General features: G+C 40.9%; 1 long non-coding RNA gene across 1 annotated transcript; it reads left to right on the top strand.

Moving 5' to 3' along the window:
* The first annotated feature begins 434 nt into the window (after positions 1–434).
* On the top strand, positions 435–18,353 carry LOC118242016. The gene is made up of 5 exons (XR_004776496.1): positions 435–723; positions 2,696–2,857; positions 9,872–10,185; positions 14,858–15,557; positions 17,164–18,353. It is a non-coding gene; the product is annotated as an uncharacterized LOC118242016 (long non-coding RNA).
* The last annotated feature ends 2,107 nt before the right edge of the window (positions 18,354–20,460 follow it).

Here is a 20,460-nt window from a genome sequence, read left to right as displayed (position 1 = left end):
TAAGTGTTAAAATATACGTCTGTTTCTGTTTGAACTCAGATATGCTTCAATCCTATGAAATGAAAGAGAACATGTCTTGTGCTGTATCACATGTGCAAATACAGGAAATTTCACATCTGCTGACCTTGTGATCTGAAGAGTTTTTTTTACTATGCATAAATATTTATGTCTAATGTTTAATGAATCTGATGCGTGTTCGTGTTCACAATTTCATGCATAAAAATCAGATGGTGTCCTATTTCTACAGAGATGGAACATTTACCCCAAAGCCACCATATAATGGCAGATTAGACTCAAACAAAAACTTGCCCAACTTCACTTTGTCCATCCACAATGTGACAGTGAGAGACTCCGGTGTTTACTGGTGTACATTTAACAACGAGGAAACAGAAAGTTTAAGCAAGGACAGGTATCTGTTAGTAGATAAATGTTTTTATCATCATAAGTAAAAACCATGGATGCATTGAAAATTTAAGTTTTTCTGAAAGCTGTGTACAGTTTTTTGGAAAGACGTATGCAGTTCTGTGCAGGTCTGTGATGGATGTAAAAAAGTGTCTTTGTTGTGACACTGAATGTCCTTTGACTATATAAGGTTTCCTGTTTATAGATAGCAGTACTGCTGAAAGGTCATGCATGTAGCAGATGTGATGGCGTCCTCTTGCACGCACATGCTGATTCTACACGTTCTACTCTACGGCTTTGTCTTCACGAGCTCCTCCGCAGGTAGGTCTCCTTTAGGCGTATCTTTTAAAACAATCTTAGTAGACACTTCACCTGTGACAGGTAGTACTATATCCCTCATATAAGAGAACTGCCATTATGCATTGAGTTGAACATTTGTGTGGTCATTTTTAAGCTTTTCAGAAAGTAACGCAAGTGGTGTGTTGTTTTAGTAAGAAGGCTGTGCAGTTTGAAAATACTGGTCCAACTGACTCCCAGTATAACAGACTGATGCTGGGAACTCAGAAGGTCCAGTCATAAAATCCAAGAATGTTTTGGATGAGAACCCTCTGTGTTACCACTCATGATAAACAGCTTGTCATGTAATTACAATGATAATATTAAACAATATACTATATATATAATATTTAACACTTTTACTGTAATTTCACAAGCTTGTTTGTTTTTAGCATTAATTCTAATAACAGAATAACTGTAGACTAATAATGCAACACAAAAACAGTGATGTACACATTAGGTATGCTGATTTAAAACATACCCTTGACATAATTTTCCAAGATGACACTCTTTGCATATGTGTTTTAATCACAGGTCTTAATCACGTTAACCATGTTAAAAAATAATCCATTATTATTATTAACATCTAATCAGATGAAAGTTTAACCAAATGATGTAAAAAATCTAAAGGCCACAGGCATTAGCAAAAACATGAAAAGCAAATAATGATTTATGAGCTAAATCTCTTTTATCAGAAGTCCATAAGGACGAATTGCACTTTCCACAATGTTTTTCTCCAGCTGCGGGTCAGCATCATGTGGTATTTCTATGAGTCAGTAGTCTTTGCGTTGACAGACTTTCCTTATTTCTGGATTAATTCTGTTTTGCAAGATGACCTTGTACCTCTGCCTTGTCTTAGTTTTATATGTTTTTGCATAGTATTGTTCTGCCTCAGATATATCTGGAGTTGAGTAGATTCCATGGCCATATTTTGCACGCTGACCAGCTTTGTAGTGTGAGGCAATGATTTTTTCAGTGGCCTCCTTGCTGGTGCCATGGTAGGAGACTGGCCACTCTCCAGGATCAGACTGGTTCCTCCATCCACCCGGCCCCAACCACTTATTCCCATCTTCGTACTTATCCAGAACCTTTAGGGCACATCGGTACCATCCACACGGGCGTGTGTATATTTCACTTCCACGATAGGCCTCAGCTCTTTTAGCTGGCAGTTTCCTAAAATCATAATCATACTTTGGCTCAAAAAACTTTGGCTCAAATTCACAAACAGTTCCTTCTGTGGTCCATACCAGTCACTGTCAAATGAATCATTATTATCAGCAGAAGTGGTAGAGGGATCAGACTTGGTCTGATCTGCAGAATCAGGCTCATAAGCAGTCTCAGAAATGGTCAAGTCCTTAAAAGAAGACTTGGTTACCTCTTGTGATAGAATTTCATATTTCATAATCAGTTCTGTTACCGTGAGCCGGTGTGTTCTCATCACCATATCGTTCAGCACTCTTGAGATGAAGTTGTGTAAGGTCAGTTCTTCAGGTGTGCCGCTGCCTGTGAATTCACTGAGTGGCCTCACAATGGCACCAGTGAGAGCAGAGAGAGAACCGAGGAGAACGTCTTGGTTCATCCTGATAACTTGCCGCTTGATAGTTCAAAGATAAATGATGTCTTCGGTTCAGTCTGAGATTAACAGTGACAAGCACCATGTATTTATAGTGCTCGAGTGTGTTGAGAAGGAGACGTGTACTGGAAAAAAAAGCATTTTTGCTGAACTCAGCTATGCTTCAATCCTATGAAATGAAAGAGAACATGTCTTGTGCTGTATCACGTGCAAATACAGAAAATTTCAGATCTGCTGACCTTGTGATCTGAAGAGTTTTTTTTACTATGCATAAATATTTATGTCTAATGTTTAATGAATCTGATGCTGAACTGCTGCTACAGGTGACGGAGTGCGTGTTCACAAATTCATGCATAAAAATCAGACGGTGTCCTATTTCTACAGAGATGGAACGTTTACCCCAAAGCCACCATATAATGGAAGATTAGACTCAAACAAAAACTTGTCCAACTTCACTTTGTCCATCCACAATGTGACAGTGAGAGACTCCGGTGTTTACTGGTGTACATTTAACAAAGAAGAAACAGAAAGTTTAAGCAAGGAGAGGTATCTGTTAGTAGTGTCAGGTAAGCATCCTCCTCCTACATGTATTTACAACCAGAGGTCCTCCTCCAGATTACATTAGAAAAGCAATATTTTGATTCTGATCTGTCAGAATTTTAATTTATCTGAAATTTTTAGTTCAAGCTTTTGTTAACACTTAGTATCAAGTGCTTCAAATTGTAAACGCTGATAAGTTTGCATTGGTTGTTTGAATAAAGGTAGTGGCCAGTCTTTTAGAGTGTACTAAGCAACACAGTCTGCTCTGGCTCAACTCACCCGCTTGTTTTCTACCAAGGAAAGGAAATCCGGTGTCCTGAGGGACAGGGACACTTGAATCAGACACTCATCCTTGTGTGTGTGATTACAGCCATCTCTGTGTTCCTGTCAATCATCACCATCATTCTGCTCAGTGGGATTCCAAAGGTGTGTGTTTTGTCTGCACATATGCCACTACAAACGGATGGGACCTGAGTACATACACACACACCTACATATATACACTCACATGCAGCAGTAGACACTCATGATTCATGCATACATATACATTCATACGTTTCTGGCTGTCAAATAGTGAGAAAATTTGTAATGTGTGAAATTCTGGGAATGTCCCAGACAGATTAGCTTTTTTTTTTTTTCCATTTTATTGAGAATAGAAACAGTTACATACAGTTTTCTTGATACACAGAAAGAAATGTATAAATATACCTACAATTTATTTAGTATGAATGTTAAAATGTAAGTAAATATTTTTCTAAAGGTGCTATTGATATGAAATTCTCACCAGATGTCGGTAACAACCCATCCAGTCCACATATGCAAAGAAATCAAACCATAGATGTCCATAAATTAAGTTGTGTATTAATGAGAAAACGTATTGAAAATGCTAACTTAAATTTATTTAATACTTTGTACAAAAGCCTTTGTTGGTGATGACAGCTTCAAGACGCCTCCTGTATGGAGAAACTAGTTGCATGCATTGTTCAGGTGTGATTTCCACACAAACACTCTTAAAATCCTGAAGGTTCCGTGGGCTCCTTCTATGAACTCTTGAGCTTTAGTTCCTTCCATATATTTTCAGTTGGATTCAGGTCTGGGCCATTCTAACAGCTTTATTTTCTTTCTCTGAAACCAGAACTTCAAACTTTAAACGTGCTTCAACATGCTTTTAATTCAGCAATGGAGTCTTGCGTGGTGAGCGTGCATACAGGCCATGGAGGTTGAGTGCATTACTTACTGTTTTCTTTGAAACAATTGTACCTGCTGATTCCAGGTCTTTCTGTAGCTCTCCAGAGGTGGTCCTTGGCTCTTGGACAACTCTTCTGATAATTCTTTTCACTCCTCTGTCTGCAGGGAGCACCTGGTCGTGGCCAGTTTATGGTGAAATGATGTTCTTTCCACTTCCGGATTATGGCCCCAACAGTGCTCACTGGAACGTTTAGTAGTTCAGAAATTCTTCTGTAACCAATGCCATCAGTATGTTTTGCAACAATAAGGCTGCGAAGGTCTTGAGAAAGCTCACTGGTTTTACCCATCATGAGATTTTCTTATGTGGCACCTTGGTAATGAGACACCTTTTTATAGGCCATCAGTTGAACCAGCTGATATTAATTTCAGTGGCAGGATTGCTTTCTAATTACTGATAGATTTCAGCTGGTGTCATGACTTTCCATAGATTTTTGCAGCTCTCTTTCTTCATGCGTTCAATACATTTTCTCTGTGTCGTTTCTCATTATTACACATAACTTAATTTATGGACATTTATGGTTTGATTTCTTTGCGTGTGTGGATTGGATGGGTTGTTATCGACATCTGGTGAGAAGTTCATGTCAATAGCACCTTTAGAAATATATTTACTTAGAAAATTGGTGACGTGTTCAATACTTATTTCACCTGCTATATAGAGTAAGTTTAGATGTTTTTCTGTCATGTGTAGAGTGGTTGTAGATATTTTAACAATAACGTATTGAGCAGGTTTAGATGTTTTTGGTCTATTGTGTAGAGTGGTTGTAGATGTTTTAACTGTAACATATAGAGCAGGTTTCGATGTTTTTATCATATTCATGTGTTTCGGCTGAAGTTGGTTTCTGGGCCTTGTTTTTTCAGGTCAAGCGATGTTGTGAGCGTAGGAACTACACCTCTACTCAACAGCCTTCTGACTCTGGATCCACACATGTTCAGTAGCCTTTGAACTCTGAGTACGAGGTCATGCGTGCCCACCAGTCATACAAGCTAGATCTGCTTATCAACCCAGCATACGAGTCCACCAACTGTACCAGATAAAGCGTGACAACCGCAGAACTTCAAAACCAGTGGCCAACATGTCACAAAGCCTGTGGTTACCTGTGATGATGAACTTTGTCTTAGACTCAGAGAACATAGTGCGGCATCTCTAAACACCTATAAACTGACTGTGAAATTGAAACTAGAACTGATCAGAGCTTGTTGAAGGAGGGTCTTTCTCAAACTCAAGCACGCTTTACAAATATCACTTTTTTTTCTTCTTCTCCCAAAACCAAGCTCAGGCCAAACACAGGCCGCAGGTTGACATGACACACTCAGGATGATCCACTACCCATTTATCTCCTAGCTAACTCTTGAGTATTAGCTAATCGCAAACTAATCATCTTGCTTCTGGTATAGACAGTGTCAGGTAAGCATCCTCCTCCTACATGTGTTTACAACCAGAGGTCCTCCTCCAGATTACATTAATAAAAAGTTGTGTTTGAACAAATCTCTGTGACAGACAATTTTCTTTATGCAGGAAAAGAACAATATACAAATAAACCCAGAGAGGGAAAAGTCTGAGCTAATTGTTATCTAGATTCTTAGTGCTTTTTGAAGAGATTTGAAGAAAAAAAAAAGTTAATTTATTTATTGATAATGGTTCTGTTCCAAAATCACAGTGTTTATTGTCAGATCTATGCTAAGACTTTTAGAAAACAGACTCTGAAATGAATGTGTTTCTTATTATTCTGGGAAGTGTTATTCACTGGGTTCTGTTGTAAATGTTTAAATATAGAGTGCATCTTTAAGCTAATGTGAAGATCAGGTGTACATATTTTACTACAGCATATAAAGAAGGTGTTGATTTTTTTTAAGCATAAAATATACTACATACACTATGTATGAGATAAAACCTTTTTAAAAACCTGTTAAATGAAGCAAGGTGGCAAACCTGAATGGCACACTATCGACATGCCATTTAGTCTGGAGATATGTGGTTCTGAATGCAGGTGTAGATGTTTTAACCATAATGTGTAGAGTAGGAGTAGATGTTTTTGTTTTATCATCTTCTTGTGTTGTGGACCAAGTTGTTTGCTGTGCCTTATTTTTCCAGATAAAGAATGGTGAGCGTGGAAAATACCCCCCCACTCAACAGCCCTCGGACTCAGAATACCCACGCAGCCTGTAAAGTCTGAGTATGAGGTCATACGTGATTACTGGCCATAGGAATCACAGCCATTCATCAACCCAGCATAGAAATCCACCGGAAAATACACAGACACCGCAACGCACTGTTTTTACTGAAATATAAGAACCCCATATCCAGTGTGTCAACAGGGCTGTGATTAGCGGTGATGAGGATGAGCTGTTGGCATGAATATATCTGGACTTCTTCTCTGACTCCATTGCAGACCAGCAATTCTGCAGCTTGATTTTAAAAAGAAAAGCATTTTTTTCTAGAGCTTGCTGTTGGTTGGTCTAGAATTAATATTTCAGCAGCTAATATTCTCAAAATTCACAGCTAAAGTAATTCATTTTGATGAATTTTCATCAACATTTTTTTTTGCTTCACAAACGTGCAGTAATCTATTTTGCATGTTGTATGGAGTGCAACAATAATCTTTGCTTTTTTCATGACAGCTAATATTATCTAAATTCACAGCCAAAATAAACATTTAGTCCTCTTTTGCCGAACCAGTCCCTGTACTGTGAAGGCTGAGAGGGCATAGTGATGCTTTTGTGTATATACATAAACCTGCTGGCGAGAACTTGGTTCTACCCATAGGAGTGTCACAAGGGGAAATGAACAGTACAAAACTATGCACTTCTGTGCAGCACTTTATCTATTATCAGTGCATTGTCCACTATTCGTCCACTGCCGGCCAGCCCTGGGTCTGCAGACGGGTCTTTGGCCAGTGTACTCAGAACACGCAAGTGACCTCTTGCGACGTGCCAAGTTGAGTTCTTAACATTGCCTGGGAAAGACCTCCCCCTATTGACAGAATAAGGATAATTACATTTATCCATAATATTTTACCGTGTACCACTTTCCAGTTTACATGCTAATCAGGTCATGCAGCTGTACGAGTAGCACTCGTTTAGATAGAGTTAATCTTTTTGTTCTGAAACTCTGGAAACCCAAGGCAGGAGCGCTACGTGTGGTGGGTATATTTGTTAATCCTGAAATGGTGTACTGTTAAGCCCTGATTTTGTGTTAAATTCCTGATTTACACGCTGAGAAAAGTCATTTAGAGGTTAAGTTCTAAATAAGCATAATGACATATTAGTCCCTTGGTAGTACCCAGCACAAGCAAGCCCTCTTATTCACTTGGTTCAGTCTTCAGAGTCTCCAGCTCTGATACTGCTCCAACAGGTGCTGCACTTCCTGCACAACACATCCTATACCAGACTTGTACAAGACATGCAACAACACACTGTAATGTCTTCCAAAAGTAGAGTCTATACTGACCCTTCTTGTAGATGGCTTTAGTGTTACATTTCCAATCTTATTTTCTGTTGACCGTTGTTTCTCTTAATGTTTTGTGTATGAGAAGATATAGCTGTGAATCAATTGTGGACTAAATAAATGAGCAAATACAACACAGAGTTGTCTGAATCTTGTTGGGCAAAGTGTGTCAGATCCCTTTTTAGCCTATCAGTGATTTTGGCTAAATTCACTAATTTACACACGTTCATACAAACACCCCCTCGGTTGCGCGAACTGTGATCTGTCCGTCACGTAGTCAGTAATCCAGGAAGGTATCTTCCTTGTGAAGGTATCTACCTGCATCCTTGGAGCTTCTCACGCAGCAGTGAATCCTGGGTTTTGTTGAAGGCACTGGAGAACTCAAAGAACGTGATCCTCAGAGTGCTGTCCTCTTTATCCAGGCAAGAGAGGCCTCACTGACACAGGTAGATGATGGCATCTTCAATTCCAACATTGGGGTCGAAGACAAAGTGCAATGGGTCCATAGAGGTGTGCACCTGAGGTGTAAGATGATCCAAAACTAGTCTCTCCAGGACTTTCATGAGGTTTGTTGTGCAGATGGTCTACAGTCATTTACAGCAGATAGAGAAGACTCATTAGGTACCAGAATAAGACAGGATGTCTTGAACTGAGTACTTGAGCCCTTTTCCGGCACAGGCTGAAGTTAGAGGCAGTGTAGGATCTCACCTAGCTGGTCTGCGCAGGTATCCTGGGGCTGATACTATCGAGCAGTGGTACAGGAAAAAGTCTGCATCTTTCAAGAAGACCATGATTTTTATGCAGGACAATGCTCCATCGCATGCATCGAAGTACTCCACTGCGTGGCTATCCTTAATGTCACGGAACGCTCGCCTCCCGCGAGTCACGTGGTTTAGCCAGCCAGGTGCAGTAGGAGGACTTTTGTTTGTGGCCACGCCTGCACACACCTGTACTTCGTTTTGTCTGTGTGTATTTAAACTCACGTCAGGGTGTGCGGCACAGTTGGTCGTTGTCGGCGTAATGTCGGAATGTAACGTGTTTGTGTTCATGTATTCTTGCGTATCGAGTTTGTTTAACGTCAATCGTTTCATGTTCATCGTTTGTAATACGTGTGAGTGCTGCTGTCGTTTATGTTAATAAATGTTCGTCCCTGTCGAGGACGTCTGTGCGTCCTGCCCCTCGCTCTGCGGCACTCGGGCCACCACGCGTTACACTTAAAGATGAAAGAATAAATGGCATGGCACCCTTCCTCACCTGACCTAAACCCTATAGAGAACTTGCGGGCCATTCTTAAATGGGAGTTCTATGGTGAAGGAAAACAGTACAGCTCTCTGAACAGTGTCTGGGAGGCGATGGTTGCTGCTGCATAAAAAGTTTATTGTCGACAGATTAAGAAACTGACGGACTCCATGAATGGAAGGCTTAGGACTGTTACTGAAAAGAAGGTTGGCTATATTGGGCACTGATTTTTATAAAAAAAAAAAAAAATTATGTCAGAATTGTTTATTTGTAAATTGAGTTGTTTGTTTATTATTCTCACTTTAACAGATGAAAATAAACAAGTGAGATGGGGAAATCTGCTGAAATGTCTCCATTTATGTTAACAATCTGGTAGCGACCGGCTAGATGAGATTTAAACCAGTAAAAGGCTATTCCCCTAACCCCAACAACATTTTTGAGCCAATCTAGTAAAATATTGTGATCTATAGTATCAAATGCTGCACTCAGATCAACTAATATAAGCAAAGAGACATAACCCTGGTCAGAAGACCACAACAGGTCATTAACTACTGTAATTACTGGTGTCTTTGTATTATAACAAGGCATAAACCTTGACTGAATGGCTTCATGTGTCTGGTTTAGGTATGAGCATAGCCGCAGAGACGGGAACAGACTCGAGCTCTAGGTCTGAAAGTGCTTCTGCACAGTGCACTGCTACAGGAACTGTCTCACAGAGATCAGAGGCATGAGGTCACAAAGCACACAGACAAGAATGAGATGAAAATAACTCAAGCACAGAGGTTTCACATCAGAGTGACATATTCACCAAAAATATTACTTTTTTATCATCATAAGTAAAAACCATGGGTGCATTGAAAATGTAAGTTTTTCTGAAAGCTGTGTACAGTTTTTCGGAAAGATGTATGCAGTTCTGTGCAGGTCTATGCAGGAACGTTTACCCCAAAGCCACCATATAATGGCAGATTAGACTCAAACAAAAACTTGTCCAACTTCACTTTGTCCATCCACAATGTGACAGTGAGAGACTCCGGTGTTTACTGGTGTACATTTAACAAAGAAGAAACAGAAAGTTTAAGCAAGGAGAGGTATCTGTTAGTAGATAAATGTTTTTATCATCATAAGTAAAAACCATGGGTGCATTGAAAATGTAAGTTTTTCTGAAAGCTGTGTACAATTTTTTGGAAAGACGTATGCAGTTCTGTGCAGGTCTGTGATGGATGTAAAAAAGTGTCTTTGTTGTGACACTGAATGTCCTTTGACTATATAAGGTTTCCTGTTTATAGATAGCAGTACTGCTGAAAGGTCATGCATGTAGCAGATGTGATGGCGTCCTCTTGCACACACATGCTGATTCTACACGTTCTACTCTACGGCTTTGTCTTCACGAGCTCCTCCGCAGGTAGGTCTCCTTTAGGCGTATCTTTTAAAACAATCTTAGTAGACACTTCACCTGTGACAGGTAGTACTATATCCCTCATATAAGAGAACTGCCATTATGCATTGAGTTTAACATTTGTGTGGTCATTTTTAAGCTTTTCAGAAAGTAACGCAAGTGGTGTGTTGTTTTAGTAAGAAGGCTGTGCAGTTTGAAAATACTGGTCCATCTGACTCCCAGTATAACAGACTGATGCTGGGAACTCAGAAGGTCCAGTCATAAAATCCAAGAATGTTTTGGATGAGAAATCTGAACCCTCTGTGTTACCACTCATGATAAACAGCTTGTCGTGTAATTACAATGATAATATTAAACAATATACTATATATATAATATTTAACACTTTTACTGTAATTTCACAAGCTTGTTTGTTTTTAGCATTAATTCTAATAACAGAATAACTGTAGACTAATAATGCAACACAAAAACAGTGATGTACACATTAGGTAAGCTGATTTAAAACATACCCTTGACATAATTTTCCAAGATGACACTCTTTGCATATGTGTTTTAATCACAGGTCTTAATCACGTTAACCATGTTAAAAAATAATCCATTATTATTATTAACATCTAATCAGATGAAAGTTTAACCAAATGATGTAAAAAATCTAAAGGCCACAGGCATTAGCAAAAACATGAAAAGCGGATAATGATTTATGAGCTAAATCTCTTTTATCAGAAGTCCATAAGGACGAATTGCACTTTCCACAATGTTTTTCTCCAGCTGCGGGTTAGCATCATGTGGTATTTCTATGAGCCAGTAGTCTTTGCGTTGACAGACTTTCCTTATTTCTGGATTAATTCTGTTTTGCAAGATGACCTTGTACCTCTGCCTTGTCTTAGTTTTATACGTTTTTGCATAGTATTGTTCTGCCTCAGATATATCTGGAGTTGAGTAGATTCCATGGCCATATTTTGCACGCTGACCAGCTTTGTAGTGTGAGGCAATGATTTTTTCAGTGGCCTCCTTGCTGGTGCCATGGTAGGAGACTGGCCACTCTCCAGGATCAGACTGGTTCCTCCATCCACCCGGCCCCAACCACTTATTCCCATCTTCGTACTTATCCAGAACCTTTAGGGCACATCGGTACCATCCACACGGGCGTGTGTATATTTCACCTCCACGATAGGCCTCAGCTCTTTTAGCTGGCAGTTTCCTAAAATCATAATCATACCTTGGCTCAAAGATCTCTGCCATATTCACAAACAGTTCCTTCTGTGGTCCATACCAGTCACTGTCAAATGAATCATTATTATCAGCAGAAGTGGTAGAGGGATCAGACTTGGTCTGATCTGCTGAATCAGGCTGATCAGTATCAGAAATGGTCAAGTCCTTAAAAGAAGACTTGGTTACCTCTTGTGATAGAATTTCATATTTCATAATCAGTTCTGTTACCGTGAGCCGGTGTGTTCTCATCACCATATCGTTCAGCACTCTTGAGATGAAGTTGTGTAAGGTCAGTTCTTCAGGTGTGCCGCTGCCTGTGAATTCACTGAGTGGCCTCACAATGGCACCAGTGAGAGCAGAGAGAGCACCGAGGAGAACGTCTTGGTTCATCCTGATAACTTGCCGCTTGATAGTTCAAAGATAAATGATGTCTTCGGTTCAGTCTGAGATTAACAGTGACAAGCACCATGTATTTATAGTGCTCGAGCGTTTTGAGAAGGAGATGTGTACTGGAAAAAAAGCGTTTTTGCTGAACTCAGCTATGCTTCAATCCTATGAAATGAAAGAGAACATGTCTTGTGCTGTATCACGTGCAAATACAGGAAATTTCACATCTGCTGACCTTGTGATCTAAAGAGTTTTTTTTTACTATGCATAAATATTTATGTCTAATGTTTAATGAATCTGATGCTGAACTGCTGCTACAGGTGTTAAACCCTCCATATTGGTCGAACATGTACCAGAATTCCTCATTTCTTAATTAATTTTATGCAACCCCCTTTTTCTTAAGAACAAAATGTTTGGAGGATAATAAAGTTCCTGTTATTCAGTCTCAGCTGTGACCTTAGGCATCATTAGTAGTAGACTGTGATTGGATTTGTGGATGTTGGTTATTGGCTTGTTGTGTACATGCACACTAAAATAAAAAAAAGGGGGGGGGGGGTATAAATTATACCTTGTATCTGCCCTTGGCTGTAAGAACCACATTATTGCATTGTTTAAGGGTTTCCAACAACCTACTCATTAAATGATTGCCCTGAGTGACTGTTTGCTACTCATACAACCACTGGAATCTCAGCGTGCAGTAACCTTCATGTCAAGTTCTGGTCAGCTTGCCACATTTTGTTTCCTCTCTGAAATACCCACACTCATTTAATTTATAATATACCACAAACATTTAACATTTCCTCTATTTGTTTGTGCATTTCCTTTCCATTTTTCTGGAAATTCCCTCTTGACAATTCACATAATGGGAGAATCTTTAAATATTATGAAAATTTGTCTTTTTCTTCCTTTTCCTGTTCCTCTTTTTTAACATTTTCCTAGAAACTCCCTTTCGTTTGTTCACAGCCTGGGAGAGATTAATGTTTAAATAATATGGAATTTTTCAGGGCAGTGTCCTGCATCCAGTACTGATTCTGTTTGTGTATTCTTCATGTCCCTTTTGAACGGAAAATCTTTTACTAGAGTGAAGTTGCCAGAGGAAGGTGGAGGCACATTGTTCTTGTTCGTCCAGGATCCAGAGAAACAAACTGGCTACCTTCACATTGACAAGAGACCTGAAAAAATATTGGAAAGCCCTTGAGAGTGGTGGCTGTGTTGGTAGCGTGATGAGAATGGACATGGACGAGAGAGAAGTGTAGGCCTGCACTTCTGCACTTCTGCCCAGTGCCGGGGTTAAACACACAGACAAGATTTGCTTCCTAAATATGGCAACGATCTGTATTTTGAAATATAAATCTTACACATGCATAAATACTGACTGAAGTGGATTTAAAGACCTGCTGGCATGTGCAACAACTGATTCTCACACTAAATGTGGTATTCTTCTTATATATCACAGTTATCAACACTATCAGTGTTTAACCTCTTCAGTATTGCTTCTAATGTGACTTTTACAAAGGCAAAGTGAATGCTTAATGGAGTCACCTGTAAATGTCACATCAGACTGAACGCTGTTTGTATGCAGGGATATAAATCGCCAGATTTTACTAGGGAAACTCCGCTTGTTTTATTTCTCCAGCGCTCGACCAAATCTATCGAACTGTGAGGTAGAGAGCTGCACAGGGTTGAATTTCTGTCTCCACTCCATCCCACGTGCTTCCACACTTTCCGCACCCCATACTCAAGTTACCCAACACCATTCCCTCCACATTCCCAAGTACATTATCCCCATCCACGTGCACCACCAGTTTTCACTACTCTCCTGATATGTCATTTATTTATTGTACAAATGATTTTTTACACTTGGGTTGGTTTTATATTCATTATAACTACATAAATCTACATGCTTATATGATATAGAAAAACACAAATATAATTAATACTTTTCTAATGAATGGACCGCCACCTTAGAATCCGCGTTCTGCCTAGTAACAGATGACTCGAGAGTTGCTGTCAGAACCCCCTCCTCCTCGACTCTTCCTCATGTCTGTGTGACATCTTGGTGTGTGTTCGTGAGTGTGTGTGTGTGTGTGTGTGTGTGTGTGTCTGTCTCCTCATCGCCACGCCCCTCCCTTGTTTACCGGTCATTTGTCACGGCCGTTCGAAATTCTCGTCCTTGTTAGTGTGTGTATTGAAGGTCCTGTTGTGTGTTTAACCCAGTGTGTGCGGCTATGTTCAGCGTCCTTACTGTGGTTAGAGTGCGTTATTCGCTTGTCACGGTTTCTAGTTTTGCTTTCGTTTTTTGTTAAGTGGCAAAATATACGTCTGTTTCTGTTTGAACGACAGCTCGTCTCTGCATCTTGTCTCGTCTCCCAATGTCACAAGCTTAAATTATTCACATATCAGACAGTTACAACTGTCTTAATGCACCATTTCCGTTATATTGTCAGTAACTTATGCCCATGTCACCCCCACCTACATCCGCCACTGCATTTATAAAATAAACTGATTATTTCTAAATGAACAAACATACAGCCAACACAGGTAATCTGATTCAGCCAATGGTTTCAGCTTTCACCTCCTTTTAGCTAGAGCGCTTTTCTCTTTATTTGGTAACTTTAGCGATATCATAATGGATCATTCTTACGTCATAAACGTCCACGTTCCATTCAGAGATGTGTTTACGTAGACTGGCTTGTGCGCCATAGTTAGAATTGTTATCCCAAGAGCCGAATATCGTGCCTTGTGTTTAACACAGAATGGCGTTGTAACCGTTACTGTGCTCGTGTGTGTATACGCATGTTGCACTAGAAACTCAGAGCACCAGAGCACCAATAATCAAGCAATCCCATATTACCAGCAAAAGAAAATCTCTCACTCTGATTAGTGGTTCGGAATAAGGCAAATGGAACCATCAATGAATAATATTTGTCTTACATGTGGCTAATAAAGTATTTTCTCTAGAGTTAAACTCATATACACACGCACTACCAGATGAGTAACCAGACGTGGTGTAATCTGGTATGGTCCTGTATGTAAAAATCAAATCAAAATTTATTTCTATAATGCTTTTTTACAACAGACATTCTCACAAAGCAGCTTTACAAATGTCTGAGTCCAAGCCCCCGGTGAGCAGACCAAGGGTGACAATGGCAAGGAAAAACTCCCTAGAGCATGAGGAGGAAACCTGGAGATGAACCAAGACTCAAAGGTGGGGGCCATCCTCCTCTGGCTGACAATAGTCACCACAATATGTGTGGAATGTGGCAGATGTGATGGCGTCCTCTTGCACACATGCTGATTCTACACGTTAACAGACTGATGCTGGAAACTCAGAAGGTCCAGTCATAAAATCCAAGAATGTTTTGGATGAGAAATCTGAACCCTCTGTGTTACCACTCATGATAAACAGCTTGTCGTGTAATTACAATGATAATATTAAACAATATACTATATATATAATATTTAACACTTTTACTGTAATTTCACAAGCTTGTTTGTTTTTAGCATTAATTCTAATAACAGAATAACTGTAGACACCACAGGGGTAACAATTGTACTGTTGTTGATTTAAGTACAATTTTATTCAAGTTCATCAGTTCTCACTGATATGTATTTGACATAAATGTATTTAAATCTTCCCTTTCTCTTTCAGAAGAGAGGACCTTGTTTGTGTCTGTTGGTGAGGTGGCTACTATACAGTGTGGCCCCAGACATGAGCCACAGGTGTCCTATTTGATGTTTCTATTCTACAGTGAGGGAACGTTTACCCCATTTTTACTGTAATTTCACAAGCTTGTTTGTTTTTAGTATTAATTATAATAACAAAATAACAGAATAGTGACTGCATGCAAAGTCACTAATAATGCAACACAAAAACAGTGATGTACACATTAGGTATGCTGATTTAAAACATACCCTTGACATAATTTTCCAAGATGACACTCTTTGCATGTGTTTTAATCACAGGTCTTAATCACGTTAACCATGTTAAAAAATAATCCATTATTATTATTAACATCTAATCAGATGAAAGTTTAACCAAATGATGTAAAAAATCTAAAGGCCACAGGCATTAGCAAAAACATGAAAAGCAGATAATGATTTATGAGCTAAATCTCTTTTATCAGAAGTCCATAAGGACGAATTGCACTTTCCACAATGTTTTTCTCCAGCTGCGGGTCAGCATCATGTGGTATTTCTATGAGCCAGTAGTCTTTGCGTTGACAGACTTTCCTTATTTCTGGATTAATTCTGTTTTGCAAGATGACCTTGTACCTCTGCCTTGTCTTAGTTTTATATGTTTTTGCATAGTATTGTTCTGCCTCAGATATATCTGGAGTTGAGTATATTCCATGGCCATATTTTGCACGCTGACCAGCTTTGTAGTGTGAGGCAATGATTTTTTCAGTGGCCTCCTTGCTGGTGCCATGGTAGGAGACTGGCCACTCTCCAGGATCAGACTGGTTCCTCCATCCACCCGGCCCCAACCACTTATTCCCATCTTCGTACTTATCCAGAACCTTTAGGGCACATCGGTACCATCCACACGGGCGTGTGTATATTTCACCTCCACGATAGGCCTCAGCTCTGTTAGCTGGCAGATTCCTAAAATCATAATCATACCTTGGCTCAAAGAACTCTGCCATATTCACAAACAGTTCCTTCTGTGGTCCATACCAGTCACTGTCAAATGAATCATTATTATCAGCAGAAGTGGTAGAGGGATCAGACTTGGTCTGATCTGCAGAATCAGGCTGATAAGCAGTATCAGAAATGGTCAAGTCCTTAAAAGAAGACTTGGTTACCTCTTGTGATAGAATTTCATATTTCATAATCAGTTCTGTTACCGTGAGCCGGTGTGTTCTCATCACCATATCGTTCAGCACTCTTGAGATGAAGTTGTGTAGGGTCAGTTCTTCAGGCGTGCCGCTGCCTGTGAATTCACTGAGTGGCCTCACAATGGCACCAGTGAGAGCAGAGAGAGCACCGAGGAGAACGTCTTGGTTCATCCTGATAACTTGCCGCTTGATAGTTCAAAGATAAATGATGTCTTCGGTTCAGTCTGAGATTAACAGTGACAAGCACCATGTATTTATAGTGCTCGAGCGTTTTGACGTGTACTGGAAAAAAAGCATTTTTGCTGAACTCAGCTATGCTTCAATCTCTTTCAAAATGAAAGAGAACATGTCTTGTGCTGTATCACATGTGCAAATACAGGAAATTTCACATCTGCTGACCTTGTGATCTGAAGAGTTTTTTTTTTTACTATGCATAAATATTTATGTCTAATGTTTAATGAATCTGATGCTGAACTGCTGCTACAGGTGACGGAGTGCGTGTTCACAAATTCATGCATAAAAATCAGATGGTGTCCTATTTCTACAGAGATGGATCGTTTACCCCAAAGCCACCATATAATGGAAGATTAGACTCAAAACAAAAACTTGTCCAACTTCACTTTGTCCATCCACAATGTGACAGTGAGAGACTCCGGTGTATACTGGTGTACATTTAACAACGAGGAAACAGAAAGTTTAAGCAAGGAGACGTATCTGTTAGTAGTGTCAGGTAAGCATCCTCCCCCTACATGTATTTACAACCAGAGGTCCTCCTCCAGATTACATTAATAGAAAGTTGTGTGTTTGAACAAATCTCTGTGACAGACAATTTTCTTCATGCAGGAAAAGAACAATATACAAATAAACCCAGAGAGGGAAAAGTCTGAGCTAATAGTTATCTAGATTCTTAGTGCTTTTTGAAGAGATTTGAAGAAAAAAAAAAAGTTAATTTATTTATTGATAATGGTTCTGTTCCAAAATCACAGTGTTTATTGTCAGATCTATGCTAAGACTTTTAGAAAACAGACTCTGAAATGAAGGTGTTTCTTATTATTCTGGGAAATGTTATTCACTGGGTTCTGTTGTAAATGTTTGAATATAGAGTGCATCTTTAAGCTAATGTGAAGATCAGGTGTACATATTTTACTACAGCATATAAAGAAGGTGCTGATTTTTTTTAAGCATAAAATATACTACTCACACTATGTATGAGATAAAACCTTTTTAAAAACCTGTTAAATGAAGCAAGGTGGCTACTGTGAAGGCTGAGAGGGCATAGTGCTGCTTTTGTGTATATACATAAACCTGCTGGCGAGAACATGGTTCTACCCATAGGAGTGTCACAAGGGGAAATGAACAGTACAAAACTATTCACTTCTGTGCAGCACTTTATCTATTATCAGTGCATTGTCCACTATTCGTCCACTGCCGGCCAGCCTTGGGTCTGCAGACGGGTCTTTGGCCAGTGTACTCAGAACACGCAAGTGACCTCTTGTGACGTGCCAAGTAGAGTTCTAAACATTGCCTGGGAAAGAGCTCCCCCTATTGACAGAATAAGGATAATTACGTTTATCCATCATATTTTACCATGTACCACTTTCCAGTTTACATGCTAATGCAGCTGTACGAGTAGCACTCGTTTAGATAGAGTTAATCTTTTTGTTCTGAAACTCTGGAAACCCAAGGCAGGAGCGCTACGTGTGGTGGGTATATTTGTTAATCCTGAAATGGTGTACTGTTAAGCCCTGATTTTTGTGTTAAATTCCTGATTTACACGCTGAGAAAAGTCATTTAGAGGTTAAGTTCTAAATAAGCATAATGACATATTAGTCCCTTGGTAGTACCCAGCACAAGCAAGCCCTCTTATTCACTTGGTTCAGTCTTCAGAGTCTCCAGCTCTGATACTGCTCCAACAGGTGCTGCACTTCCTGCACAACACATCCTATACCAGACTTGTACAAGACATGCAACAACACACTGTAATGTCTTCCAAAAGTAGAGTCTATACTGACCCTTCTTGTAGATGGCTTTAGTGTTACATTTCCAATCCAGCCTGCTGTCAAGGTTTAAGAAGGTTTAAGAATGTTTAAGAAGAGGTGGCTGTTACCACACAATGCCACAAATCTACCCGTTCCCTGTACTTGGTCTCCAGGCTACCCCTGACCCACCCCACCACCTCAAAATCATCTGAAAATTCCTACAAGTGCAAGGATGCAAGATGGCGCCGGTGAAGTCGGCTGCCGTCACGACTGCTCCGTCCACACCTGGCACTTTTTTCGCTCTTTTTGCTCTTCCCGCTACCCCTGATTTCTCCGCAGCCCTTCTCTACACACCACGGCGCGTATCTCGTACAGCAGAGACGCCCTTATTTCTCTTAATCTACATAGCACTCACCTCAAGCCGTCTGTAACCCCGGACCCAAGATGGCCGACGGAGATCCTGAGGGAAAACAAAACGCGGCACGAGGAAAAAGCCTCGAGGGAAGCGAGCCGGCGTCAGGAACAGGCTGAGGGCTGGGGCACACCGAGCTCCCTTACCTAGCATCCTGCTAGCCAATGTCCAGTCTCTGGATAACAAGCTCGATGACCTCCGGGCCAGGATAAAGCTCCAGAGGGACATTCGGGACTGCAATCTCCTCTGCTTCACCAAGTCGTGGCTGAACCCAGCGGTACCAAACCACGCTATCCAGCCGGCCGAGTTCTTCTCGGTTCACCGCATGGACAGGACGGCAGATTCGGGGAAGTCGAGAGGCGGCGGAGTGTGTGTAATGGTAAACAACAGCTGGTGTAAAAATGCCAATGTTGTTACTCTCACACGCTCCTGCTCACCCAACCTGGAGCTGCTCGTCCTCAAGCTTCGTCCATTCTACCTTCCCCGGGAGTTCACTTCGGTCATCATCAACACCGTGTACATCCCACCTCAGGCTAACATGGACACTGCACTGTGTGAACTTCATGAGGCTCTCACACAGTTTCAGACACAGCACCGGGACGCTGCACTTTTTGTGCTTGGGGATTTCAACAGCGCTAACCTCAAGCGTGCAGTGCCCAACCTTTACCAGCACGTAACCTTCCCCACCAGGGGAAATAGGACACTAGACCACTGCTACACCCCATACAAGGACAGTTACAAGGCACTAGCTCATCCACCGTTTGGTAAGTCGGACCACGCCGCCATCTTCCTCCTACCAAAATATAAACAAAGGCTGAAACGGAAAGCTCCGGTTCAGAGGGAGGTCGTGCGCTGGACAGACCAATCGGTGGCCGCTCTGGATGACGCAGCCTGGGACATGTTCCGGCGCAGCACTGATGATGTCAGCGAGTTTACGGAGGCAGTAGTAGGGTTTATTGGGAAACTGGTGGACGACACGATCCCAAGAATCACCATAAAGAAGTTTTCCAACCAGAAGCCCTGGGTGGACAGAACCATCCGCGAGGCACTGAACTCTCGCACTGCTGCCTACAATGCGGGGATCATCAGCGGGAACATGGACGAGTACAAGTCTGCAGCATACGGAGTGCGCAGGGCGGTGAGGGAGGCGAAGCGGCGCTACGGGAAGAAACTATAGACACAGTTCCAGCAGAGTGGCTCTAGATCCCTGTGGCAGGGACTACGGACGATCACGGACTACAGGAGCCCACCCTCCGGACTGATGAGTGCGGATGAGTCTCTGGCGAACGAGCTGAATACATTTTTCGCTCGCTTCGAGGCTACATCTAACAGCGCCAATGTTAACGGCGCTAGTGCTAACAGCACTAATGCTAACAGCGCTAGTCCAAATGGCACTATCGGCGCAGCCAATGGCACGGGGCCCACCATAGAACAGCGCCCTCTCATCATCACC

Source organism: Electrophorus electricus, chromosome 1 (assembly GCF_013358815.1).
Source record: "Electrophorus electricus isolate fEleEle1 chromosome 1, fEleEle1.pri, whole genome shotgun sequence".
Lineage (NCBI taxonomy): Eukaryota > Metazoa > Chordata > Actinopteri > Gymnotiformes > Gymnotidae > Electrophorus > Electrophorus electricus.
This window is presented reverse-complemented; position numbering and strand designations above follow the sequence as displayed.